At 41.3% G+C, this 22,065-nt stretch overlaps 1 protein-coding gene across 1 annotated transcript in view; it reads left to right on the forward strand.

The window, feature by feature from the left end:
* Positions 1–22,065, forward strand: part of GABBR2 (gamma-aminobutyric acid type B receptor subunit 2) — a 662,133-nt gene that overhangs the window by 38,008 nt on the left and 602,060 nt on the right. The window lies entirely within an intron of this gene.

Below are 22,065 nucleotides of genomic sequence, written 5' to 3' on the forward strand. Positions count from 1 at the left end.
GCATTAATACATTAAATTTAACACTGTCCATCTCGTGAAGTAGGTAGGCATTATAGCCTTAATTTTACAGATGAGGGAACACAGGCACAGAGAATTTAAATGCCTGGCCCAAGGTCAAATGAGAGATTTCTGCTAAAAAGAGGAAGGAACAGAGTGCTTCCTTTAGCTTTACAGCAATATATCCAGCTGCTGCCTTTTTATGGAACAAAATGTGTGCATCAGTGAAATGTACATACATTAACAGTTGTATTTGTTTATCTTTGTAGCTGTAACAAGAGAGTAGTATAAATTCACAATCAACAACATACTTCCAAACTGAAGGTGTGCATCAGAGTGAGGAATAGACCAAAGATGACATTTTGATCATTGAGTTTGTTAGGTTATACACTAATCTTCTACAGCATTATTATTTTTTCTTGTTTCTCTCATATGAGGTTTGGTTTTGAGAAATAAATGCACTAAATAAGTGTGTAACCCTTGCAATAGCTATCACAGGTTCTTATGAGTCCAGATCACTGCCTCTGGAGATGAACACAAGACCAGATCCTGGGCTTTGTTGCAGTGCCATAGAGACCATAGGGAGGTACAAAGTCGAGGCAAAGGCTTTATTACAGATGGCTGTACTGACTTTGAGGCTTCAGCATAAGAAGGAGGAGGATCTAGAGTGCTGTCTGGTGCCATTTTGTAAGAATGGGGACATCAGAGTTTGGCCTAGGTCAGTCTGGAAATGTTGGCCAGAAAAGAGGCTGTGCAAATAACTTTTTTCTTCCGAACTTTTGAGGGTGAGTTAAGCACACTAGTCAAGGAAGAGCCTTGCCATGGGGCTTACATTCTGAAAGGGACTAAAGAAGGGTTTCACCATGGTATTTAGAAGTAGTGCTGATGGCTCTGTGTAGACATGGCATCACTAGTTTTCAGAAAGTGGCTGAGAACAACATCAGAGGATATGGGCTGAGGAATGGCCTGGCCATGTAGCCAAGTCACAGCAGAGGCAGGCTGTCACACAGCAAGAAGGCAAGACATATACAGAAGAAAAGATTATGCAATGTCAGGATAGTGGGTAATAATGAGCCTTGTATCTGTATTGCTTATTTCTAATCTTACAGTACTCCTTTGCTGTGTCTCTTGCAGTGTGTTGGGATACTTTTCTGACTGTGGTCACTTGGATAGGTACAAGAATGGGTTTCAATCCATTCCATTCTGTAACCATACATGCTTTTATACACAACAGTAGAATCAAATAATAGAATCATAGAATGGCTTAGGTTCTAAGTAACCTCAGAGATTATCTGCTCCAACCCCCATGCCATGGGCAGGGGTGCCTCTCAAGCACACTTGCACGCCCAAGGCCTCATCCAGTCTGGCCTCCACCTGGACACCAAGTCATTGATTAGAACTCTTTGAGTGTGACTATTTAGTTCCTTATCCATTGGGTTGTACATCCATCAAGTCTATGTCTCTCCATTCTAGAGACAAGGATGTCATGTGGGACAGTGCCAAATGCCTTACACGAGTCCAGGTAGATGATGTCAGTTGTTCTTCCCATATCTACTGGAGCTGGAACTCTGTTATAGAAGGCCACCAGATATGCAAGGCATGGTTTGCCTTTTGTAAAGCCGTGTTGGCTGTCACCAATCACCTTGTTATTTTCCATCTGTCTTAGAGTAATTACCAGGAGATCTGCACCATGATCTTACCTCATACAGAGTTGTCTGTATTTCTATGGGTTTTCTTTGCTCCCCTTTTTAGGGGAAGATTTCTGTGCAAAACAGGTCTTAAATAAAGTCTCTTTAACAGCAATGAGGTCTAACACTGCCTGGATAGATGGGCAGAGTCCAATAGGATGGCGTTCAATAGCTCCAAGTGCAGGGTGCTGCACTTTGGCCACAACAACCCCCATGCAGAGATACAGGCTGGGGTCGGAGTGGCTGGAGAGCAGCCAAACAGAAAGGGATCTGGGGGTGCTGATTGATACCTGCCTGAACATGAGCCAGCAGTGTGCCCAGGTGGCCAAGAGAGCCAGTGGCATCCTGGCCTGCATCAGGAATGGTGTGGTCAGCAGGAGCAGGGAGGTCATTCTGCCCCTGCACTCTGCACTGGTTAGACCACACCTTGAGTACTGTGTTCAGTTCTGGGACCCCAGTTTAGGAGGGACATTGAGATGCTTGAGTGTGTCCAGAGAAGGGCGACGAGGCTGGTGAGAGGCCTTGAGCACAAGCGCTACGAGGAGAGGCTGAGGGAGCTGGGGTTGTTTAGCCTGGAGGCTCAGGGGTGACCTTATTGCTGTCTACAACTACCTGAGGGGTGGTTGTGGCCAGGAGGAGGTTGCTCTGTTTTCTCAGGTGGCCAGCACCAGAACGAGAGGACACAGCCTCAGGCTGCACCAGGGGAGATTTAGGCTGGAGGTGAGGAGAAAGTTCTTCACTGAGAGAGTCATTGGACACTGGAATGGGCTGCCCGGGGAGGTGGTGGAGTCGCCGTCCCTGAAGCTGTTCAAGGCAGGATTGGACGTGGCACTTGGTGCCATGGTCTGGCCTTGAGCTCTGTGGTAAAGGGTTGGACTTGATGATCTGTGAGGTCTCTTCCAATCCTAATAATACTGTGATACTGTGATACTGTGATATTCTTATCTTAGTGTATTTTAATTTCATACATGAGAAAGTTACTGTAAAAAAAAAGGCTTATATGATCCAGAAAGCTGAAGGCAGCTTTCCCTTTTTTTAGTGCTATGTTCTCCTCATTGCAGAGGATAGAGCATGTATGTTTAATCTAACTTTTCTCCCTGGGGCCAAACAAGTTCTCCTAAGGAGATTTTCTTTGTGGCTCTGGAAAAATCACTTTATTTTCCTCAGCTGTTCCATCTTGTTACATGGATGCATATATCCTAGAAGTACTTGAAAATTTGTGATTTTCCTTCCCTCCTTTGCCCGTAATCAGTTGCTGCCAGCCACTTCCACTTCCCTAAGTGTATATTGGCTTATTGTCAATTTGCCCAACATAATCTATGTAAATGCATAGAAATGCTTTTATCTCTACTCTCCCTTCCCACTTAATTTCTTCTAAGATTCTCTGCATCTCTTTCTGTTTTTGTTGCGTGCAGCTCTGTTCCCAAGTTTTGCATAAATACATGCACTTATTCAGTATGTCTTTCCTGCCACCTGAAAATTCCATAGGTCTTTCAAGCAGTGTCAGTTGCATTCATTTGCCTATGCAGAGAGGTTTTTAGATACTTTTAGGAATCATGAGCAAAAAACCTTTGTAAAGCAAAAAAGTCCTGCTGGATTGATTTCCCTTGTTCTCTGCAGAGAAGAGGACCAGAACAACCTAATACTCAAATAGAAAATATGTTCTGACTGCATATGCAGAAATTATGGCTCTTGCTTCCCAGCAGCAAGTATGCTGTGCTAATTGCTGATGGAGGAAATTAAGCCCCAAGGTCAAGGTGGAGTTTTTTATTTGGTGTGGAAAAGCAAATTATCTTTTATAATCTGATCTGTGTAGATTGGTTTGATCTGCATCGATTTTTATCTGAAGATCTATACAACAAAGGACACTTCTATTCAGGTTCACATCACATGTTCAAAGTCCTGCCTCTCCAACAAAATGGCTTTTATTCTGGAAGTGCTGTCTAACTGAAAAATACAAAAGGTTGCCAGAGAGCTGCTTAGAAGATCCAAGTGTCTGTTTCTCCTTAAGACTTTAAGTAATGGGCAGAGAATTTGGCAGGTGAAGGTTTTTCCAGAGATATTTGCTGCATTACAGGCATTTTTTTTTGATCAATTGTAATGCAATTAATGGTGTATTGTCTTCTCACTAATCTATTGCTATGTCAGAAAATATAATAGTGTGCTATATTCACCATATATACTCTATTGTACTGTTCATTCTAAAAGTAATCTCAAAGATGGCCTCAGACTTTCAAGCACCTTTAAGAAACTTTTTTGGAGTATTTTTTATTTCTGGGCAGATGCTTGAGTTGATACAGAATGATGGCTCAAAGGTTTTGACCAGAGTTATTGGACCAGAACTAAGTTTCCTTTTGTACACAGTTTGAAAGTTGCATTTTGAAGCAGGTAAGGTCTCCAAAATGTTCTAATCTTGAAGACTGGCACTAGAGAGCCAAATAGGAAGTTATTTGCCACAGAAGGGCAACTCCTGGTTTCTGAGTTACGCAGGGATGAGCTGGTGGTAGAAGGAGAGTGGAAGAACATGGATAATCAGTTGGTTATTGGAAAGTATATATCGTCCAGACTGAAAAAAAAAAAGAAACAGGAAAACAGAAGGCAAATCTGACACTACCAGCAGCATCCAAAAGTACCTGCGCCCACTTTCAAGTGGAATTCTTTCCAGGAACTTCTTGTGCTTATTTGTGCTACTTTGAGCCTAGCTAGAATGTTTTGATGAGCAGAACTAGATTACAGGCTGTGGAAGGAAAACAAGGCTTATGCCTACCTCACTCATTGGCTTGCTGAGATGTATAAGAATAAGAATCAAAACATAGATAGGGCACTGGCTTCTGCTGCTGGGGAACTGGCTGAGCTGCATCTCTAACCTCACCCCTCTCTGCTATTTCTTTGACTAATCCACTTTGCTTCCTAACCCCCTGGCCGAACCTCCATTCTTCCTTGGGGTTGGGGTAAGGTTGAGAGGGGTAGGGGGAAGGTGCAGGGGTGGTTGGGAGCCCCTCCTGGGGACTCAGGTTTCTGGGAGGACTGTTGTGTTTCTGTATTACCTTTTACCTTGTATATTTCTGTATATAAATATATATACTGCAAATATCTGCTTGTATATTGTGCTGGGCTGTAAATATAAGCTTCATTCAATTTCCAGAGCTGGCTGAGTCCAGTCTGGATGATTTCTAATGTGTGTGTGTGGGGGGGTGGGTAACACCCAAACCATCACATTATTCCTGCCCTTGAGGGTAGTAAGGTTTTCCTTTGCATGTTGCAGTGCCAGGCTCTTGCACCACTTCATCTGCCAGCAATAGAAATCTTGGCTGCTTTCTTCTTTTTTCTATTTTTTTTTGAGAATGTGGGTTTTAATTTTGTTCTGAGAATGGTGGCTGAGGGGTTCAGTGTGGTTTTAAAACAGAAGTGTTTGCAGACACACATCAGAAACTCTTTCCCAAAGGAAAAGCTTGCCTAGTTGCTCTCTGCTTTTTTGGGAGCAATTTCAGTCCAAGTGAGGTACACCTTGGGCAGAAGTTGCCTTTCCTACAGGCTGCTCTTCAGTAGCTGTTTGCTGACTGCTGTCTGGATTCCAGATTCTGTGGAGCTAGAGCTGATTTTCATGATTCTTTTCATCCTGCTATTTTGATTTAATGCAACTTTAATTTTTAATGAATGTATAAGAAATATCTACTTTTTGACATATATAAACTGAAAATTGCAATAAAATTTAGATTAAATGTTTTGGTGAAAGATGGAAGAGTGGTTTTGGCAGGCATTGTAGCACACTGACACCTCACAGATTCATTGTGTCTTATGTTCCTTTCTTCAGGCATAATGTTTAACAACAATATCAATCTTTCTGATTTTTTTTAATTGACTAATGAATAATAATTTCATTACTTGTTTCCAGATTTTGCTGTGATTTTGTATTTGCACAGTTAAAATCCATGTATACTTGGATGTTAGGGAGAAATTCTTCACCATGAGGGTGGTGAGACAACGCAGTAGGTTACCCAGAGAGGTGGTGGAAGCCCCATCCCTGGAAGTTTTTAAGGCCAGGCTGGATGTGTCTCTGAGCAACCTGATCTAGTGTGAGCTGTCCCTGCCCATGACAGGGAGTTGGAATTAGATGATCCTTGAGGTCCCTTCCAGCTCTGCCAATTCTATATGATCACTCAGTGATTTATGTCATTAATACAGACAATTCTATGATTCTATGATACACTTTTGCTCTCAAGATGGATGATTTAAAATACAAATTGTAGTGTGTTTGCTCAGACAACAAGAAATGCTACATGGCATGTAACCTTTGCCAATACTGTTGCAAAATTAAACAATAAGAATTTCAAATGTAAGAGGAAATGTGATCCAAACCATTCTCCTCTTCTTGCAGGAAGACTGATGTAAGACAATGTAAAAAGCATCTTTGTATGAAGGAATTTGTTCCACATAACCATATTTTACTTTTCCTCTGACAAATTCTTTGAAGATGCCTATTTTAATGACTGTTGAAAATTTATTGAAGATCTGGAAGATTATCATCATTAACAAACTTACATCTTCGGTACTTTTGTAGGATTGTCAAATATGATCCTAATTTGCCACAGGCATTGTCTGTTTATTAAAAGTGGCACTTTCCCCTTTTCCTCAAAGTATATGGCTGATACGTGCAGAGAAAACCAAGTCAGGGGACAAAGACTGTGCCTTAATGGCCCTCAACTGCAACATTTCTGGATTTACTCAAAGTGAAGACCTGAAACAGACTCTTCCAGTTGCTACCTGTGTGGCAAATAATTTTAATCAAAGGAACATGAACTGTTTGGTATCTAATTTTCAGAACAAGAGCTTTATCTGTGTGTACCTGTAGTATATGTACACAGATGTGTGCTTATGAACTCCCCATGTGGTGGACAGTATTTTTTTCCCTAAAAGGCACATTTGCTAACCACAGAAGGGGTTAGGTTTGTGTTATGGCCTTTTTCTGTCTTATTATTAAGACCAGATGTAATGTATATTAAGCTTGATCATTTTATCCTGGATACTTGCTTTACAAATTTAATTTAATACAGACAGGCTTTTTTGAGCTACACTGCGTAAAGTCTTATGCTGCACAAGAGGAATTAGTGAGATTAGTGTCTGTGAGCACTCTGCAGGGGATTCGTCATACAGCAATAATTTGGGTCACAATGCCTTATAAAGCCCACGTTAGCAAGAATTTTTCAGCCTGAATTTAAGCTGGTGCATCATTCAAACAAGCAGAACTTTCTTTGACTTTTGACCCAACAAGTATCTTCGGCAGATCATAAATGTTTGGTTAATGACTCCTTCTGGAAAATCTGTTCATCTGTCTGGGAAGAGTTTGCCAAAAGTGCATGTAGCCTGATTAGCCTCTTACATGGTTGGCTAAGTGTAAACAAGGGACTTAATGCTAGTCAGAGCTAAGAGGTTCAAATAAGAGATTCTGATTTCTTTGCCTCTGTCCTAACTAATCTCATGTTGTATGCACATCATGTGCATGTGTCTAAGGAGTAATAGTATCGATAGTTATTTTTTTCCTTGGGATACCTTCAAGTGAATAACAGTAAAATGATCACAATTTTTAATGTCTTGGTAAAACTGTGAGTAGTGCATAAGCTGTTTGCAGAATCACGAACTCGTTCTTTTGGTTTTCATACATTCATTTGAAATGCTTTATTTGCTTCAAAAGGATTAATCTTAATAGCTTTAAAAATGAAAGCCTAAAACTAGCTGGAATTGTTGGCTTAGGACCTACAGCAGGGAATTAGTGGCTTCCCACTCACCACTAATGAGTGGATTTTTTTTTTTTTAAAGCTCTGTTTATTTATGAGCACTGTTGAATACAAATTCTTTTTAAACAAGTTATATTAGGGAACCTGCTCTGCTTGACTTAAAAAATACATTCAACAACCATATTAACAAAATGCCATTTACTCAACTAGCAGCATGACTTCATCTCACATTTTTTTAAACAAGCAGCAAGCTTAAAGGAGAAACTATCTAGATTGTTAGTGACTATAGACTTCTGAAAAGTTAGTTCCAAGAATGAATTTCTTCTTAGCATCAGGTACTCTTTGGGCATCCTAAGATACGAGTGCATTCTATCATTCACTTTTGTTCTGTACTCAATATGTTTCAGAAACACTGCTGAAATACAGTATTGAAGGCAGACAGTAAAGTGATTTGCTAATAATACTGAAGACCACATGCCTTAGGAGTATTAGGGGAAAAAATATTTCACTTCTATGGGATAGCATAAGTGTTCCTCTGTAAAAGCCTTTGTCTATTATGCCAATGTTACTCCTTTTTCATGCGGGCAAAAAGGGAATAAATGTGAACAGAATAAAAACAGACTAGCAGTTGGGTGATTTAGATCCTGGGGAGTTTTAATATATGAAGACAGAAAAGACTAAAACAAAACAAAAAAAAAAGAGAGTTTCTTGACTGTTGGGAATTGGACCAGTAACACTCTTCCTTTTTCTTCTATACTTCCTCTTTTGAATCCACAGTGTGTAAGAGAAAACTATTTAGCCTAGCTAAGAGATTTTATTCATTCTTCTACCACAGTTTTAACATTTTATTATGTTGTCATTGTTACAAAAGGAATTTTTTCTTCTTCTTGACTTTCTGTTTTTTCCATCTTCACATTTTTCTGCTCTTAAATTTTCAATCATGACATTCTTTTCTGGTGTTCCTGTTCTTAAGCTGTGGCACTGGGACGTGCTGTTTCTGGCTCTCAGCATGCTGTGATGAGCATTTCTGGGTAGCTGTTGCCAATGTGGACTCTCCAGACTAATGCATGAATCTGAGCATCTGTGGGAGTCACAGGTGAACTCAGTTAAGCTGAACTCCAAGCAGACAGCCACTTTCCTTACCGCCCTTGTGAATGTGCGTTGGTGTTGGCCTGGGATTCTTAAATAAAGTCTTTCCTGCATCTTACTTTTTTACCTAACACTACTGAAAACCAGATTACTTTTTATTGGGAAGCAGAACTGCACAGCTCTGACCATCTGCTGCTGCTTAGTGGGGAAGCGATTCTGCTCCTGGAACAGCATACCAGAAAGGTCAGCTGGTTTTATTTGCTCAAATTACTCCATTGACAGGTTGACCTGTAATTGTCTTCGTCTGCTGTAACAAATTAAAACTCAGTTATAGTGGGTAATGATTTGCTCCATTATCTGTAAGATAGAGGTGGGATAATTTACAGCATCCCTGTTCTGTACTAGAATTGCCTATCAGATTAATATGTGGGGGAAAAAACAAACAAAACAGACACTGCGATAAAATGTAGCATGAAGTGGATTGTACTCCAGCTCCCACATTGTCCAGGTGGAGATCTTGTTTTGCCTTTCTGATGTGATGTATACAATAACCTGTTGGTGGTTTTGCTAAAATATGTATGCATATGCACACAGAGAAGAACTGACTGTTGTTTGGCACTGGCAAAGGTTCATCTTGGGGGAAGATAAGGCTGCAGATCATTACAAAAGATATATGGAATGATTATAGATCCAATATTTTATGTATTATATAATTACTCTATAAACAGTGTAAAATAGTTTTAATTAGTGCATACTACCAGAGAGTATTGAAAGGTGTTGCTCCTTGACAAGGAAGAGACTGTCAAGCTTGTCTTTGAAATGATTTAGGTTAAAAATGCAATATCTGAAAAACAAGTATTTAGAAATATATGGAAAAGGAACCATTTACACAGCGTGCAACTGCAAATGTGGCATTGATTTTTTTCTCTGTTTATCCCTTGGCAGCTTCCAGCTGAACTGCTATGCATCAGACTCCATCATTATGCCTGGCAGCTGCAGTGCAACATGGTTTTAGAACTTTCTGTGATTTTAGCAGTGAAGCACAGCAAGCACTTTACTGGCAAAAAAAAAAAAAAGAAAAAAAACCTGCAATTGAGATATTTTGTGTATCCATGGTAATGATGCTCAGTAAGGCAGGAGGCCTTCACATTGCATTGTCATTAGTGACTGCTCACAACAGCTTACCCAGTTCTGAGTTGCCTGACACATACAGAACCAGCACAACTTATTGCCCAGTTTTACGTCTCATATAAAAGTCAGGTCCATCAAGATTCGTTTTCTGTATCTCAAATGCCATAGTGCTGGAAAGGAAAGAAAAGGGAGGGGGGGAAAGGTACAGAAGTTACAAAGAAGTGTTCATCGAGTGTGGATGTGGTTTCCTTCAGAGTCCTCATTAATGTTTATAAATATGCACAGGGTGAGTGCCAAGAGGATGGAGCCAGGCTCTTCTCACTGATGCCCTATGATAGGACAAGGGGCAATGGGTGGAAGTTGAGGCATAGGAAGTTCCATGTAAACATGAGAAAGAGTTTTTTCAGTGTGAGGGTGACAGAACACTGGAGCAGGCTGCCCAGGGGGGTTGTGGAGTCTCCCTCTCTGGAGATACTCAAAACCTGCCTGGATGCGTTCCTATGTGATACGGTATAGATGATCCTGCTCTGGCAGGGGGGGTTGGACTGGATGAGCTTTCAAGGTCCCTTCCAGCCCCTAACCTTCTGTGATTCTGGAAATGGTGACCCTGCTGGATGTCCCAGGATGAGCAGAGTATTTCCTTCTGAAAAGAGTATTGTCATGTATATTGTCCACACTCCCATAGATGTGCTATGACATGAAAATGCTTGAATAGCCTAGACAATCAAGTAATTCAGAAAGGCTACGTGACCTGAAAAGAAGCAGCAAGTTCAGGAATAGTGAGAGAAGTGACAGGTATTGGCCAGAGAGGCTTCTGAAAGATACCTTCTTTCTTCAATCCTTAGTGCTGCTGGCATGAAAGCTTTTGTTGTGTACTAAAGTAGTACATTGGTAATACAGCCAAAAACAGAGGAACTTTTTCTTGCTTGTCTTGCTTCTTATCTTCTGTAGACTTTTTCATCAGAAGCAAATGCATGGTGTTTGTATTTAAGCAAGTAAGTTGCTCTGTTATTTTATTTTAAAATCTGAAAAGCATTAGATACTTAAGACATGATGTGACTGGAATTAAATGTAATTCATGTCTCACACACACTCCTTTAAAAAAAGCATGAAAAAGAAAGCAGTTGAGGCTAAAAAACATAAATGAGAACTGGCTTTAAGTGTGTGAGTAGTCCCACTTATGTAAATCTCTGACTCAGTCTTTAGATAAAGTCTTATCATTGGAAGCTATAAATGTGTTCTAATTCTTTTTGAATGAGGATCAATGTGAGGAGGTGTGGAACTCCAGTTTCAATTCAGAACAATTTTATTCCATTTGAATTTTAAACAGAGATACTAAACTTTAACTCTCACATTTCAAAGGGCATTTTTAGAGCTGGTCAAAGGTAAGGGACATTTATATTTTGGGTGTCAACTACTAGTCAAGCACTATGGCATTTTTTATGGATATAAATATTCTCTTGGGTCCCTTCCAATCATGTGTCATTAGATAAAAAATAATCAAATCTAAACTCCCTATAGCAAAATGTTTTAAATTGCAGATATCTACAGAAAATACTGAAAAATCTTTAAAGCCAAAATACTTTGGGGGCCTTTTCTTCAGGAAACTGCCTTAATTAGTCTACTTACAAATGGATATTTGTTAGTATGCTTGTAGGTAAGAGTTAAAATATGTTAGTATGAGACCAAGCCAGTTAGGTGTGTACTGCATTAGTATAGTGCATATGCTTGAAGACACTTCTGGAGATTGTCTAGTCTAACTTTCTGGTCCAAGTAGCACTCTCCTTCATGCTGTAGCAAGTCAGCCACAGCTCAGCCTAACTTCGGAAGTCTTCAGGGTGGAGACTCTGTAGCCTCATCAGCCACCTGCCCTGGTGCTGCTCTAATGTATATTCCTGGCATCCAGCTGAATCTATCAGGCTGTAGTTTGCAGCTATTGCCCACCACTGTTACACTGTCTGAAGGATTGTCATCTTCGTAGTTCCTTTTCAAGTACTGTTACGTGGCCACACCACCTGCTCTCCTGCAAACTAAACCAGCCTAGCTCCTTCAACCTCTCTGTGCTGATTGTGTTCTCCAGGCTACTGACCAACCTGATAACTGGACTTTTGCTGGAGATCCAAAGCTAGCTAGACTAGTCCAAATACAGTGCCAAATAGAAGAGAATAATATCTTTCCTCTTACAGTCTAATTACATCTGATTACATTGCAGGCTAATTGCATCACATCAGTGCTTGAGAAATGTTTGAGAAATATAGGAAGATATTTTCTAAACAATGCTGTTCTTACAAGTTCCACAAAAATGGAGCATGCTTTGCAAGGAGTCTTGTCAGTGTAAGCAGTACTGTGTGATCTGAGAAATGGATGGCAACACTCTGTGCTGGGTTAGAAACTGGCTGGAGGGCCGAGCCCAGAGAGTGGTGGTGAATGGTGCCACATCCAGCTGGCGGCTGTCACTAGTGGTGTCCCTCAGGGATCAGTGCTGGGCCCCATCCTCTTTAACATCTTCATAGATGATCTGGATGAGGGCATGGAGTCAGTCATCAGCAAGTCTGCAGATGACACCAAGCTGGGGGCAGATGTGGCTGGGTTGGAGGGCAGAAGGGCTCTGCAGCAGGACCTTGACTGCCTGTACAGATGGGCAGAGTCCAAGGGGATGGGGTTCAATAGCTCCAAGTGCAGGGTGCTGCACTTTGGCTACAACAACCCCATGCAGAGATACAGGCTGGGGTCGGAGTGGCTGGAGAGCAGCCAGACAGAGAGGGATCTGGGGGTGCTGATTGATACCCACCTGAACATGAGCCAGCAGTGTGCTCAGGTGGCCAAGAGAGCCAGTGGCATCCTGGCCTGCATCAGGAATGGTGTGGCCAGCAGGGAGGTTATTCTGCCCCTGTACTCTGCACTGGTTAGACCACACCTTGAGTACTGTGTTCAGTTCTGGGCCCCCCAGTTTAGGAGGGACATTGAGATGCTTGAGAGAAGGGCGACAAGGCTGGTGAGAGGCCTTGAGCACAAGCGCTACGAGGAGAGGCTGAGGGAGCTGGGATTGTTTAGCCTGGAGAAGAGGAGGCTCAGGGGTGACCTTATTGCTGTCTACAACTACCTGAGGGGTGGTTATGGCCAGGAGGAGGTTGCTCTGTTTTCTCAGGTGGCCAGCACCAGAACGAGAGGACACAAACTCAAGCTACGCCAGGGGAAATTTAGGCTTGAGGTGAGGAGAAAGTTCTTCACTGAGAGAGTCATTGGATACTGGAATGGGCTGCCCGGGGAGGTGGTGGAGTCGCCGTCCCTGGAGCTGTTCAAGGCAGGATTGGACGTGGCACTTGGTGCCATGGTCTAGCCTTGAGCTCTGTGGTAAAGGGTTGGACTTGATGATCTATGAGGTCTCTTCCAACCCTGATGATACTGTGATACTGTGAAATCAGTGCATGAGTCTTCTTCATCGTAGTTGTAAATAATGACCTTAGGATGCAGAGTAAGCTGAAGTTCATCTTTGATTAAGTTGCAGAAGGAAGACAATGTGGTAGGTGATGGCAGGCTAGTTTAATATTGTCTTCTGGCTGTAGGCTGAAAAGATGAGTACCACATCCCTTCTATTGTATTGTCAGGGAGGACAGCACAGGGGGGACCTGTGGTAACTCTGTGCATGGAGAATGCCTCCTGTCTCTTCCAAAAGAGATGCTGCTAGTCTCTGCAAAGGATTCCCTTCACTACTACTTCTGACATCCATTTTTAGTTGTCTCATTAAATGATTATATCATTTTAGAAAATGTATTTTTAAACCTGTGATTATTAATTACTCTGAGAAGATTGACTGTGGAACCCCTCTTAATTCCATACAGAATCAAAGAATCTCAGAAACATGCAGGTTGGAAAAGGCCCTCAGGGTCACCAAGTCCAGTTGGTATCCCTTCTGTACAAGATTCACCCTAAACCATATACCCAAGCACCACATCCAAATCACTTTTAAACACATCCAGGGTTGTTGACTCAGCCATCAACCTGGGCAGCCCATTCCAATGCCTGACTACTCTTGCTGTGAAAAAGTTTGCCTTAGTGTCCAGTCTAAACCTACCCAGTTGCAGCTTGAGGCCATGCAACACACTTGATGACTGTAAAGGATATTTTAAGAAACAGTAGTTATATCACAAACTTGGTCTGTAAGTTATGTGTAAGTTTCTATGTAGAAATTACATTTGAGTAGATTATCTTCTGTTACACTCCTAACCTCTTGGATTTTTTTGGTCCAGTTTGACATTTACAAGAGCTCTCATTTTAATAAAAACAATGGAAACATATTTCCTGTTTTGATGTTTTGGGTTTTTTTTCCTTTCAATTCAACTTTAAAGGATGTTGGTTTCATTTAGAAATGTATTCATTGTGAGCAGCCAGATCAGAATTAGGGTTTAAATGAAATACGACTTGGCATAAAGGGGCAGAGTGGAATCTGCTTTGTAATTATAAACCAGTGTAGGACTCGATGTCCAAAATGCCTAATTTTTTTCTTTTTAATGTTGCATTGACAAGAACAGTCTTGAAAAGAGTACTTTTTCATATGAGGTAGCTTTAGTAGCCAAAAAGATATTCCTATCCCAGAAATCTTGTTCTCTTGGTACAAGATGTATGGTAACAGTGGCATGCAGCCAGTGTGGTGGAAAAGCACAAGCAATTAGTGTAAGAAAAAAAGTTAAACAGATTGACTGGTGCGTAAGGATTTTGCAAGCATCCTGTTGGAACAGATCTGGAGTGTTTGAAAGAGTGCATTTTTGTGCACAGATGTTTTTCTGTAACATTAACGTGTGGAAGTATGAAGATCTTCTTAGGGAAGGTGGCAGCTGGGCATAAAAAGCTGTTGTTTTCGACAGAGAGGAGACAAGATTCGATACATTTACTGTTGATTGAATTATTTGGGGAGTTATGTTTTATGCAGTGAATAAGGTAACATGAGTAACAGTGAGAACAGAAGCTAGCCATAATAATAGAGAAATGACTAAACAAAATCATTCTTGATGAGAGGAGTGTAGAAGGAGAAATTGTACTTTGCACTTTACGCCTTTTTTTTTCCCCTTCCCTCTCTAGATTTTGAACTAAAAGTAAAACTTTCCATTTTTGCAGGGAAGAGTCTCCAAATGTACACATAGAAAAACATCATTTTCTGGAGGACAAAAAAGGGATTTTTTTTACTTAACGTTACTGAAATTATATTTATTCTGCTGTGTTACAGAATACTCCAGTCAGTCTCACATCCTGCAGCATTCAACATGACATAAAATCTTACATACAGAAAGGAGGAACTGAATGGCCAAGCAGAATTGAGTGCTTAAGGAGAAGACTGAATTTAGAGTGATACTGAGTAGAGCAAGCTGTAGGGTAAGGAAAAACTAGAAAGATGAAAGGGTAAGAGCTGGAGAAGGAGAGAGGGAAGGGTAAGTTAAAGCTGAATTTCTCTATCAGGTGGATGAGATGGAGTGGTATGTAAAGAAAACCAACTATCTCACTTGCACTGACAGCCTGAAAAGGTAGTGAGACGGGGAATAAAATGTGACTGGGGGGAATGACTGGTAGTATTTATTGTTTAGAGTGCTTGGATGGTTTTTTGGTTGTTTTAAATTTTAGTCTTTTTTAATGGAAAATAGCTTGTTTGGGCAGTGCCATGGTCTAGCCTTGAGCTCTGTGGTAAAGGGTTGGACTTGATGATCTGTGAGGTCTCTTCCAACCCTGATAATACTGTGATACTGTGATACTGTGAAAGATGAGAGGCTGCTCCGGTAGAGGTAGATGAACAGAGGTCTGCACAATAGGAGGCTGGCAGCAACACAAAGGGAGCTTGCAGAGCATCCAGGAGGCTGTGGCGAAGAACAGGGACCACAGCCCCAGAGACAGAAATGACAGGAGAAAATTTCCTAGAGACAAAGCAGGCTGGGCACAGATTATTGCAACTCAGAAAATCACTGAGTTGGCCAAGATCGGGCTGTGCAGCAAGGACCTGCCTGCATTTGGTGTTGTGAGAGCAATAAATTGAAGCAGACCCAGAAGCTGTCTCTCTCAACTGTCTTGATGATTCTCAGTGGTTGAGGACATCTATCTCAGGCTATTATTTCTTTCCAGAATGTAGTTCTACAATCAATATGTTGCATTAATACAACATGTTATGAGAAGAAAATAATTTATGTAGTCAGAAAATTGTGTCTATCATCCCTGTCTCTGCTGTACAAAATAACACATCTTCTGAATACTTGATACAGATTCTGCCTGGGATGGAGCAATCTCTGTAGCTTTCAGGCTAAGCTTTCCATCCTCTGCTCCAAAAGGCAGACAGTGCAGCCCAGATAGAGGAATTTGATTACACCAGCCAAACAATATAGGATAAGAATATCCTCAAATCCAAACCACTGATGCTTCTAATGCAATAGCAACTACTAATACTTAAAAGTGTTTGCTCTGTGTTCTTTTAGTTTGTGGGGGTTTTGTTTGTTTTGAGTTTCTTTTAAGAAACAACATATAGGAAGACTGAGATGGGAAGTTCTCTTGCAATAATGATCACAGAACTGGTTTCAAGGTTTTTTGTTTAAGACAAGGCACAATGTCTACATTTTCTCCACCTCCTCAAATATCCCACTAGAGTTTGAAGTGCTGTAAGTGAAGGTAACCCAGTGTTTCCATTTAGGAGGTTACTGACAAAATCTTTTAGCAAAGGTCTTGTTACAGCAGCACTCGCAGGCTGCGTGTGTTAGTGAGCAGCTGTGTTTGCTTCATCCCCTGAAGCCCTGACACTACAATTACAGATGGGGTAGCCTGGTATAATACATGGAGCCCTTTGCTCAGCTCTCCTTCCACCAGAAACCAGAGTCATAGAATCAACCAGGTTGGAAGAGACTTCCAAGATCATCCAGGCCAACCTAGCACCCAGCCCTAGCCAGTCAACTAGACCATGGCACTAAGGGCCTCAGCCAGTCTTCTCTTGAAGACCCCCAGGGACGGTGCCTCCACCACCTCCCTGGGCAGCCCATTCCAATGCCAATCACTCTCTCTGCCAAGAACTTCCTCCTAACACCCAGCCTATACCTACCCTGGCACAACTTGAGACTGTGTCCCCTTGTTCTGTTGCTGGTTTCCTGGGAGAAGAGACCAACCCCCACTTGGCTACAACCTCCCTTCAGGTAGTTGTAGACAGCAATGAGGTCACCCCTGAGCCTCTTCTTCTCCAGGCTAAACAACCCCAGCTCCCTCAGCCTCTCCTCATAAGGTTTGTGTTCCAGGCCCCTCACCAGCTTTGTTGCCCTTCTCTGGACACGTTCCAGCACCTCAACATCTCTCTTGAATTGAGGGGCCCAGAACTGGACACAGCACTCAAGGTGTGGCCTGACCAGTGCTGAGTACAGGGGAATAATAACCTCCCTCGTCCTACTGGCCACACTGTTTCTCATACAGGCCAGGATGACATTTGCTCTCTTGGCCACCTGGGCACACTACTGGCTCATCTTCAGCCTACTATCTACCAGTACCCTCAGGTCCCTTTTTTCCTGGCTGCTCCCCAGCCACTCTGTCCCCAGCCTGTAGCACTTCTTGGGGTTGTTGTGGCCAGAATGAAGAACCCTCCACTTGGCCTTGTTAAATCTCATCTCATTGGCCTCTGCCCACCCATCCAGCCTGGACTGAGAAGACAGTGTACCCTAAGTTCCATCCTGCCCTAAAATAACATAGGCTGCATCTTACAAAATCATTTACTGCTCTTTCAACTGTTCTTTGTGGAAAAATTATTTAATACATATTCAATCAACCTAACTTTGGCCATCTAAAATTTTTATGTTAGTGTGACTGAAAGGGGAAGGGAAAAAAGATAATGCCTAAAAAGTTTTCGTTGTAGTCTAATAAGGTTTTACTGTTTTGGAGCTGTTGCTGCCTTCTAGTTGGAAATGTACCACTCAAGCTACATTTACCTTGCAAAGTACCCTGGCCACCACATAATAATGGTCATTGGCCTGAGCAGATCTTTGGGCTGATCCAGTGTCTCAGTTCTTACCAAGCTGCTGTTATGGAGGACAGGTAAACCTGAAGATAGATTTCGTTGATGTCTTGGCTTGGATTTTTTTGTTGTGTTTTGCTTGTTTGTTTTCTTCAAAACAAAGGAAGTGTTTAGTTGTAAGTGTTTATTTCCTAGGATAATGCGATGCTTTCCTGTAGGAGTGTGAGACACTACTATGCTGCCTGCTGTTTTCCTCTTTATCATTTCAGTATAATTTTGAAAGTATATGAATATACATAGCATGCAAATTAGAGTTTATAAATCAATAATGAATAGTATTTGCATTACTACAGATGCAGATTTTGAGGTCAAGTTGCAACCATCTAAAATAGTTTTACAAGCACCTCTCTTTACCTTGTCAAAAATAGCTCCTTTCCGGAAGCAGTGGCTGTCTCATGAGCCACTCAACTATTTTAGATAACTTGTTTTAGCTCTGTGATGCTATTTGCTACATCCTACGTGGATAATCTGTGCAAATGCAGCAGTAAAACAATTTACTTGCTGGTAATCCTGTTGTTCAGAAGGCCAGACCTTGTAAGGCATATTTGTAACTCTGCTTGTACAGTGCCTGGATTAAACAGTGATTCCCTTACTAGGAGAACCAAACGTGAAGTGTATGTTACAATGGGAAAGAAATTCAACTTGCATGAGCGTCTTACTCCTTGAGGTGGAGCTGTGAAACAAAGAAAAGTAATTGTACAAATAAAGATTTGGACATCAGTTTCAGAGTTAAGAAATTAAAGTCTGTGAGAGTGCCTGGAGAGAGAAGAAGGATGAGTGGAGTAACAATCTGATACTAGATTGCCTCTGATACTAGAGGCATATCCAGGCCAATGACCTTAATAATGGTGAATGTCTGCTGTGTATAGAAACATTTATGACTTCATGCTGTAACATAGGTTGTCCTTTATAAAAAAATACCCTTGAATATGTTAGGCAAAGACTCAATTTGCTTGAAAATATCATTGAGAGATCACCCCTGTGGACATACTACAATAGTAGCGTCTTTAGGAGACATCAAACCATATAGCCCGGGAGAAGCAGCAGCTTTAAAATGAGAGCAAACACTCTTCATATGGAATCGAAGTGTTAATAACTTTTACAGATACACAGGCAGATTCACAGCTACTGACTCACTGATTTTTAACTTCAAGAGACTTAGTGTTAGATACTTCCTTTTAGAATGTCTACAAAAAAAATCCCATTTTATCTTTTTTTTTTTTTTTACCCTCTGCATACCATTTGGCTGGTACAGCCAGCTTTGAAGGGCATGTTGCTTCTCTGTTCCTGGTGCCATAGTGATGGCAATAACATTAGTTTGGTTCTATGAAGCCTCAGGGGAGTTATGCACAAACACAGATGACACTGTAACATTTGGCTGAGGAAATTCTTGATTGTAACCTGATAGCATAATGAACAGCAGAAGGTGTCAAGTGTTATTACAGTTAATGGGCCTCACTTTTCTTGTCATGAGCTTTAACATCGCTAATCCTCTTTGCAGCACAGCATCCACTGTGATAAGGCAGGAAAAAAAATGCCATGACTCCAAAAATCTGGTCTTTAGGTTGGTTATAAGGTTTTTGGTTGTGGTTTTTTGTTGTTTTGTTTGTTTTGTTTTTTGTTTGGCTGTTTGGTTGTTTTTTCTCCCTTTTGTGTGAGAGCACAATGCAATAACAAAGCCAGTAGAAAGAATTAGTGGAGTACAGAAAAATACCAGCAGAAGGTAAAGGCAGCCTTCCAGTACAGCTCATGTCACACCTTATATGGACTATCTTGTTTATGGCAAATGAAGCTTTGAAGCCAGCTGCAGCTGAAAATGTGATTGCAAGCATCACACTAGTGGTACTACATCAAGTATTACTATACAGAGACAACCAGAGTCCTCGGACTAGCATCTAAAAATGGGTATAGCATGAAGGACACAAGACTAGTTTCTAGCAACAAAGTACAGGTGACTTATTCAGCAGCTATGTAACAATAGCTACTAAGATAGGTGTCAGTCTCATCTCTCTAGTAACAAGTGATAGGCAAGAGGAAGTGGCCTTAAGTTTCACCAGAGGAGGTTTTGGTTGGGTATTAAAAGAAACATTTTTACTGAATGTGTTATGAAACCCTGGAAGTGGTGAAACAACTATTGGTGTGTTTAAAAGACACATAGATGTGGTGTTGGGGACAGAGTTTTGCACCAGACTTGGAAGAGTGAGATGGTGGCTTGACTTGATGATCTGAAAGGTCTTTTCCAGCAGAAATGATTCTATGATTCTGTGAATGTCAATTCACAGAATCATAGAACATAGCTGGTTGGAAGAGACCTCAAAGATCATCCAGTCCAACCTTCAACCTAGCACTAAAAGGCCAACACTAAACTATGTCTCTAAGTGCCAGGCCTCCATGCTGTTTGAATGCCCCAGGAATGATGACTCCACTTCTGCCCTGGACAAAGTAAACAAGATAAGACGATAAAATCATTGCAGATAACAAGGAAGATGTATCCTGAAAACTATAAAAAAGATAATAAAAGATGAATAAAGCAAACCGTAAACCTTTTATTTATAACTGAAAAAATGTCATTGTATTCCAGTAAAAGCAATGTGAGAAATAATAAATATGTCCTTTATGGAAGCAATTAATGTAAAGGACAGAAGCCTGCTGGCATGAAATAATGATTTGCTGTTCATAAATCTGAATGTGTTATTCAACTGGTATTTACAAAATGTTGTTATATCTAACTAGGGAATTAATAAAGAGATTGGAAATAGAAGGGGCACAGTTCAGTTCTGGGCCCCTCAGTTCAAGAAAGACAGGGAACTGCTTGAAAGAGTCCAGCACAGAGCCACAAAAATAATTATTGGAATGGAACATCTACCCTATGAGGAGAGACTGAGGGAGCTGGGGCTCTTTAGCTTGGAGAAGAGGAGACTGAGAAGTGACCTCATTAGTGTTTATAAATATGTAAAGGGTGAGAGCCAGGAGGATGGAGCCAGGCTCTGCTGGGTGATGCCCAGTGACAGGACAAGGGTGGAAGTTGAGGCATAAGAAATTTAATTTAAACGTGAGGATTTCAAACAAAATATTCCCTGTGAGGATGACAGAACACTGGAATAGACTGCCCAAAGTGGTTGTGGAGTCTCCCTCTCTGGAGATGAATATTCAAGACCCACCTGGATGCATAACTGTGTGATCCTGTGTGATGACCAGTATGATCCTGCTCTGGCAGGAGGGTTGGACTGGATGATGTTTCGAGGTCCCTTTCAGCCCCTAACCTTCTGTGATTCTGTAATGCAGTATCATGCAGCTTTATGAGCTGCAAATAGCTACTTGAACCAAGAAGAATTCCTTTGAAAATTCTAGTTTCAGCACGTTGCAGAAGTAAGCCAGGTTTTCCTACTGTAATTCCTTATTGCACGTGGCCAGAGGCACCAGCTAGCACTTAATGACAGAGACAAGAGATTTATAGCAGCGACAAATACGACGAGCATCAGCGAGGTTATATATAATGGAAGTGCAAGTCACATACCTCTACAACCATAACTCTGACAGAATAAGCACTAAACTCTTGTCCTTAGGGGGTGATTTGAATTATTACTATGGCCTGGTTATGAGGATAGTTTACTTAGTAAAAGATTTGAGCTTTGGCAGAAGCGATGCAAGAAAAGCAAAACTAAAAGTGTGGAAGTAACTTGAAGGCAATTGTGAAACAAAGAACATCACCTGGAATAAAAACCAGGGGTGAATTGTAAAGTGGTCTAAACACCTTTGCATCCAACTAACTACTTTTTTACTTCCTCCTTGTAGGGGGAGAGTCAGCACAGAAGTTGCCCCAGTGAGCAGCTAACTGGAGTAGACTAGATTGTCACTGTTGTGTCTTGAACATGAGCTTGTGCAACTCTTGAATTCTTGAAGCTCACAGCCTTCAAGTGCCCAAGTGCAGTTTTTGTGTTGAAGCAAACCCATGCACCTTCAAGCTGGCACAGATCCTGCTGGGTATGGTGTATGCTAGATGTTGTAGGCAGGTAGCCAACAGGCCTGTCCAAGCTCCTGCTCCATGGATCACTCTAGTTTAAGCCACTGCTCCTTTGCAGTAAAAAAGCAAATTGTTCACAGGCAACAAATATGAATTATTTCCAAGAGCTTGAATTAACTCTTTGCAGCCTGCTTCCTCAGTGAAAGGAAGGGCAGATGGCAGGTGACTGCTCCTCACAGAAAGAACCAAGCCAAGTCTGCAGTTGCTGACTGCTTCAGCTCCTTATCCACCCTGGGCTGCTTGAGAGGGAAGACTTCTGTAGAGCTTTTACATTCATCAAGCTTTATATTAACTAAATTCAACCTGAATTGGTAAATAGTTTACTATTTTCTTTAAAAATAAAATAATTTAAAAACCCTTCACAAAACAAACATC

This window comes from Pogoniulus pusillus, chromosome 10 (genome assembly GCF_015220805.1).
Source record: "Pogoniulus pusillus isolate bPogPus1 chromosome 10, bPogPus1.pri, whole genome shotgun sequence".
Lineage (NCBI taxonomy): Eukaryota > Metazoa > Chordata > Aves > Piciformes > Lybiidae > Pogoniulus > Pogoniulus pusillus.